This window comes from Eleutherodactylus coqui, chromosome 9 (genome assembly GCF_035609145.1).
Source record: "Eleutherodactylus coqui strain aEleCoq1 chromosome 9, aEleCoq1.hap1, whole genome shotgun sequence".
Taxonomy (NCBI): domain Eukaryota; kingdom Metazoa; phylum Chordata; class Amphibia; order Anura; family Eleutherodactylidae; genus Eleutherodactylus; species Eleutherodactylus coqui.
This window is the reverse complement of record NC_089845.1, coordinates 102,711,818-102,719,248: the sequence shown is the minus strand read 5'-3', so window position 1 is coordinate 102,719,248 and position 7,431 is coordinate 102,711,818.

Below are 7,431 nucleotides of genomic sequence, written 5' to 3'. Positions count from 1 at the left end.
CCAGTTGGTGGCGGTGTGTACGTGGGGTGACTATCGCCCAGTTGGTGGCGGTGTGTACGTGGGGTGACTATCGCCCAGTTGGTGGCGGTGTGTACGTGGGGTGACTATCGCCCAGTTGGTGGCGGTGTGTACGTGGGGTGACTATCGCCCAGTTGGTGGCGGTGTGTACGTGGGGTGACTATCGCCCAGTTGGTGGCGGTGTGTACGTGGGGTGACTATCGACCAAATTTGTTATTTCCAGCAATTATTCAGGCAATAACCTCCCCATGTAAGGCCGCCTGCACACGGCCGGGTCAGATTCCGCATGCGGGATCCGACCCTGTGCCCGGCCGGTGACCCCCACGTACCCGTCCGCAGTCTTCATTATCTGTGCTGTGGATGTTCGGGCTGGAAGCCGTCTGTGTGGAATCCGTATAGAATCACAGCATGCTGCGATTTCTCTGCAAGTAGAAAATCGCAATCGATTTGCTCTCATGTAGAGGAAATCGTGTTTTACTATAGCATGCTATGGGGGGTGTATGCAAATTAGCCCGTGTGCAGACAACCTAAAGGTATCTCTAGATTCTATGCACACTGCGTGTGAGCCCAACACTTGGCATACAGTATATGCGGGGTGAAGCTTTCCAGTGTATACATTATATGCATCCATAAGGCTCCATTCAGCGGCTGCATGCCAAATCAGTATGCCATTTTTGGCTGCCTATGAAAGCACAACAATGATTTCTTATACAGAAACAACTACAAAAAAAATACCATGCAGTATATGTTTTTTTTGTTGTTTTTTTTTTAAATGAGATGCTATGTGGGACGTATGCCACAGTATGTCTTTACACTAGCATACATTGGTGTGTACCCTGCTTTCCTGAAAATGAGACCTACCCTGAAAATAAGCCCTAGCATGGTTTTTAAATGGTGTCTAGGCAGCTATACGTGTAAAAAAAGACATTTTGGAGCAACAAGGCGATGAAACATAATGTGTACATTTCCTTTTAAAGACTATTTAGAAAGGTTTTTTTGGGGGGGGGGGGTTTTAGATAAAAGACGTCTACAGAAAAAAACATTTGCCGCTTGTAAAGCCATACTTTGCCCTAAAAGCATTGCTTGATAGAAAGAATACTGAGGCATTCAGACTGCAAAATATGTAGTATGAGCCTAAAGTGTAGTCCATATACGTAAGGGTATATATTCTATAGAGTCAGACCAGGCACCTGATATAGGGCCTCTCGGCCCTTTTATATGACCCAGTCATTAGTTATGAGCTTTTATCTAAACGTTTGTTCACCTGATCCTCAGGCCATCTAAATGGTACAATGATCAGCTGAAGAATGATCGTTGACATTCCCCATGTGAACAAGGAATGTACAGCCTGCCGGTGAATGATTGTACTAACGGTCGTTCATCCCCATAGCAGTGATTCCCAGCCAATGTAAAACAAAAGTAAGTGCCTATTGACAGAGTTCTGCCCATATAAAAGGACCCTTAAGGTGCCTACCCACTAGCGATATTTTTTCCTGTAATGCAAGAGCGATAATTATGAAACCAATGATTTTTCAACGGATCCATACTCATTTGCCTTTTTTTTTTTTTTTTAAGTCTCGCAGCGCACAGAAAATATTTGCAATATCGCTTAGGGTTTTCGATGGGACATCACGGACTTCTGCTACAGCTATGGGAGGGGATTCCTTCATCCCCGTGGGGACCGCAGTGAAGAAGCAAGCCTCTGCCACAGCTGTGTTAGAAGTCCGTGATGCTATCCCATTTCTTTCAATGGGGCAGGCACTTAATGGCTAGATGTAAAAAAACTATACTTACCTAGATTGCAAAATCCCCACCTTCAGAAAGCGCCGGTCTCATTGGGTGAGCACTCAGCCAATCACAGGCAGCACTCAGCCATTGATTGACAGCTGAGTGCTGCCTGTGATTAGTCACAGCGCTCAGCCAATCATGGGCAGCCCTCAGTCATTCATCAATGAATGGATGAGCGCTCAGCCAATGACACCAGCGGTTTCTGGGGGCGGGGATTTTTCAATCCCCCGCCTCCAGAACACAGAAGACAACTGCCATAATTCTGTGTTTCCATGCGCTCTCGAATTGCTGGGAAATTGTGCGATTTTTCTCATCTGTGTGAACCCAGCCTGAGCCTTAAAGGGGTTGTCTCACGGCAGCAAGTGGGGTTAAGTACTTCTGTATGGCCATATTAATGCACTTTGTAATATACATCGTGCATTAAATATGAGCCATACAGAAGTTATTCACTTACCTGCTCCGTTGCTAGCGTCCCCGTTGCCATGGTTCCGTCTAACTTCGGTGTCTTCTTGCTTTTTTAGACGCGCTTGCGCAGATGCATCTTCTCCCTTCGGCTGGTCTTGGAAGCATTGGCGTTTTGGCTCCGCCCCCTTGTACGCATCATCGCGTAGCTCCGCCCCCCATCACGTGCCGATTCCAGCCAATCGGGAGGCTGGAACCGGCACACGTCATGGGGCGGAGCTACGCGATGATGCGTACAAGGGGGCGGAGCCAAAACGCCAATGCTTCCAAGACCAGCCGAAGGGAGAAGATGCATCTGCGCAAGCGCGTCTAAAAAAGCAAGAAGACACCGAAGTTAGACGGAACCATGGCAACGAGGACGCTAGCAACGGAGCAGGTAAGTGAATAACTTCTGTATGGCTCATATTTAATGCACGATGTATATTACAAAGTGCATTAATATGGCCATACAGAAGTGTATAGACCCACTTGCTTTCGCGAGACAACCCCTTTAAGACTAATATGTAAGAATGGTAGCAAATGACACCAGCCTCTCCACAGGTGGACAAAATTGTCTGAAACATCCAGGATTTACAGTACAATTTAGCAGTGTTATAAAATGTAAAAAAGACTACTGTGCCGTCTTTCATGATCACCATTGCTAAAAGAATGTATCAGAATATAAGAACAATGCAAACAATATATAATATATCAGAGAAAACAATGTACTGAGCGCCGCCCCAACCCAATGTCATTGATACAGGAATCCAAGGATGTTAGTTTTGGCAGGATATTACTGACCTTGATGCTTTGAGGTGTTAAAAATTAACCAGTGTAATGAGTTCTGGCCCTACTACACGGCACGACAGTCATCTGAACCAGTGGTCCCCAACCTTTTTGGCACCAGGGACCGGCTTCAAGCAAGACCATTTTTACAAGGCCTGGCAGGGTTGGGCGGGGCTTTGGTTATGAAGGGGGTTGGAGTTTAGTGCATTCTTATTCAATTATGACATTTAGAATGTCCTGGCAGTACACACATAGGGCAGTATAATATGTCTTCCCCCCCCCCCCCCCCCCCGCCTGGCAGCATACACATAGGGCAGTATATAATCTATCCCCCCCCCCACACACACATAGGGCAGCATATAATTTATCCCCACCCCCACCCCTCAGTAATAGACAGCCCCCACCTCTCAGTAATTAGCAGCCCCTCCTCCTGTAATAAGCAGGTCCCCCCAGTAATAAGCATGTCCCCCCCCCCCCCCGTAATAGGCAGCCCCTTCCCCTGTAATAAGTAGCCCCCCCCAGTAAGTAAACCCCCCAGTAATAAGCAGGTCCCCCTCCCCAGTAATAGGCAGCCCCTTCCCCAGTAATAGGCAGCGCCCCCTAGTCAGCATCCCCCCCAGTAATAGGCAGCCCCCCATTAACAAGCAGCCCCTCCCCTGTAATAAGTAGCCCCCACCCCCCCTAATAAGCAGCCCCCCAGTAAGCAACCCCCCCAGTAATAAGCAGGTCCCCCCCCCAGTAATAGGCAGCCCCTTCCCCTATAAGTAGCCCCCCCCCAATAGTAGGCAGCGCCCCCCCATAATAAGCACACCCCAGTAGTAAGCAGCCCTCACCAGTAGTAGGCAGCCCCCCCAGTAGTAAGCAGCCCCCCAACCCATATACTTACCTCCTCCCTGCTGTCAGCGTTGCTCTCTGTCTGCTTGCCCTGACGTCAGTGTGCAGCCCAGCACGCTTCCTCCCCGAGTCCTCTCCTGCGGAACTAATGAGCAGGGGACTCGGGGAGGAGAATCCTGGCTGCACACTGAGGTCAGTGTACGCCGGGATCAGCGCGGTTACCAGCGGGGAGCTGCGGCGCCCCCGCTGGTAATCACTTCAGTGGTCAGCGGCGTCGGCACGCCGCGGGCCACATAACACAAGGCAGCGGGCCGGATTCGGCCCGCAGGCCTTGTGTTTAGAGCAAAAGTTCCCGGCGGTGCTGCGGAACAGCACTAAACACCCAATGGCCCGGTGGTTGGGGACCCCTGATCTAAACGACTGCTGACGTCACAGCTAAGGTCGTTAGTGCTCGAGCAGAGTGCCTAGAAAAGCAGAGAACACCGCTGGATCGCAGGCTTCTCACTGAGCGCTTCACCGTCTATGTAAAGCGCTGAGTGGGCAGCGTTTAGACGCAACGAGAAGCCCGCGATCCAGCTTTTTTTTAATGCTGATTGAAAGTCAGTGAAAACGAATAGTAAGCGAATAGTAAACGATTTTATAGCATTTGCACTGGATGATTGTAGCTGATTTTCATTCATATAAACGAATTCTGAGCAATAATCACCCCCATTACTGTACGGGGTGTGAATACAAGTATAAATGCTGTTAGTCTTCTTTCAGCTCCTTCATTATCTATCTTTGGACAATAAAAGTCATTGGTGGCTATGACAGAGGAATATACATTGCCTGGAAACCAATGGAGGCAGGATCAGTGCGGGATATGTTTCCCTCCATTCCAAAAATATAGTGGTTTATTTACGTAGATCGGCATTCGAGATGAGCGAGCATACTCAGTAAGGACAATTACTCGATCGAGCATTGTCCTTAGCGACTATCTCCCCGCTCGGGAGAAAAGGTTAGGCTGCCGGCGCAGGAGAGCGGGGGGGGGGGGGGGGGGGGGGGAGAGAGAGATCTCCCCTCCATTCCTCCCTGCTCTCCCCCGCAGCTCGCTGCTGGCAGCCGAATCTTTGCTCCTGAGCGGGCAGGTACTCGCTAAGGACAATGCTCGATCGAGTAATTGTCCTTACCGAGTATGCTCGCTCATCACTAATCAGCATTTCTCACATCGCTGTAAGAAAAGCCTACGCTCAGCTACAAGAGATAGATGTATTACGAGTTGCAAAGTCTTAATTGAGGACTGACGCGTTTGAGCTGTGGTGCTGGCAAAAGCTGCTGCGTATACCCTGGACGGCGGGAGTAACAAACAGAGAAGTCCTGAATCGTATAAAACCCGATATATCACTGGGGGGTAAGATGACCGGGCTCAGACTCACGTATTTTGGCCATGTAATGCGAGCAGGGTCTCTAGAAAAATCTATAATGCTGACAGATCAGTGGCACAAGAAGACCCGACCGCCAAAGGACACAATGGCTGATACTGTTAGAGCTGATACTGGCATGGATATCACACAACTGAAAGAAGCAGTGCAAAACCGAAAAACTGGGCCGAGGGTCGTGAACAACTAAACGGCTAACAGCAACAACCCTCTTAATACATTGGTTTTATCAGGTGGCACTTCCATGCACCAGATGGAAACCTGCACCAATTCCGTGCTGGGGTAGCTATTTTGTATACTCTGTCAGTTTCGGGCATAGATTATAGTAAATGTGGCATGCTAAATCTGCCAAACCCTGTAAAGCAGAGCCATGTACTGAGGATGGACCCGGCGGCTCGCCATCAGACATGCGCAGTACAGATTTTTTTTCCTTCTCTGTCACTAGGCGATGACGTGGGAACGCCGACCTGTCCACAATGTTAATTGCGGATGGGCTGCTGGTCGGACGTCTTCCATTGACTTCAATGGAAGCCATCTGAGCGGAATCCACGCAAAAATTGAGCATGCTGCGATTTTTCCTCGGCTTGTGGAAACCGCAATTTATTTCCGCAAGTTTGCAGGAAAAAGCATTTTTCCATAGCCCGCTATGAACGATATTTGCTGCGGACGCCCACCGCGGATTCTGCAGCAAAAATCTGTTTGTATGCAGGCGGCCATCACTACTATCTTCAGATCTATGCAGTTTGGTGCTGGTGTTTCTGAGATCATGCGGACTTGTATTATCTCTCTTCCTGTGATCTTGCAGACGCTGACATGTCGCTGACTACCAGCTGCTCTGCTCTCCTCCTGCAGTGCTGCACTTTGTGTATCCCAAGACAGATACAATGGTGGAGATGGCAGGAATGATCCATAGACCTGCTGGGGTAACAGAAGAACCACAGGGGGAAATTATTATTTAATTTGCTCCATAATTGTAGCTTAATTTGTAAAGTTTTGCTTTTTTGTGTTTCTATTAGCATTTTTTAAAAGTGGCCTAAAAAGTGAGCAGGGTTAGGCGGATCTACGCCCGTTATGGGCAGGTATACATGTTAGTTTGTAGACATAGACAGCCAAAGGTGAGCCAAATTTTAATAAACTGTGCGCCTCTTAAAAGGTTTGGGGCATTTTAGTCCAGCCTGTTTTGGATTTAGGCTTTATTCACACGACCACTGCGATTATGGGCCATCGGAAAATAGCATGAACGAGTGAAAGCTGCGACCAGGTGCGGCTAAAGCTCACGTTTTCTTGCCCATTCACACGGCCGGGTTCAGCGTATATACGCCGCAGCTCGGTTTTCTTTAGATTTAATGATTCTAAACTCTCTGCCCCTCCCTTTACCGGCTGATCGTGGCACTAGAAGCTCCCATAAAAGCCTATGGGAGCTGTTGGCAAAGGGAGGGGAATGGAGGAAGCAGTTTAGCAGCACTAGTCCTGCTAAGCTCCCTCCTCCTCCCCTTGCTGGAAGCTCTCATAGGCTTCTATGGGAGTTGCCGACTGATCGTGACCATATGATAGGGCAAGACCCAGTTTTTCCAGCCGTGTGTAAAAGTGGCCGCCGGAATCGGCAGCGTATATGTCATCTTTTCACGCCAGAAAATCGCCCATCTGAACGAATGCATTGGAATCCAACGCTTCAGCTGACATTAAATCACGGCAAGATAGCCGCGCACAGCTGGCATTAAAGTGGCATATACTGATGTCCTCCCAGCTGGGGTGCAGCTTGTGTTCTAATGACAAAACCCCTTTAAGGGTGTTATCAGGCACTGTGGAGTGCATTACTTAGGCAGTGTTTGCGCAGTGCTGCACTACAGACCCGCTTACTGACTACTACTCGCAGCACTCGGCCTCTCTGCCGCCCTGATACAGCTACTGTACGAGGTATCAGCACCATCCTTCAACACGTGTACTAGCAGCAGCCAATCACCAAACACCACATGCTTACTGGTGGAACACACCAGGCCCCTCCCATCGACGTCACACACGCACAACACGTACAGCAGAAGTAAACGAAACGTCTCATTCCAGAGAACGACGTAACGTCCTAGTCCGCCATCTTTACTGATGGCGCCTCGGTGAGGGCACGGCGTCGCAATACAATAACAACGAC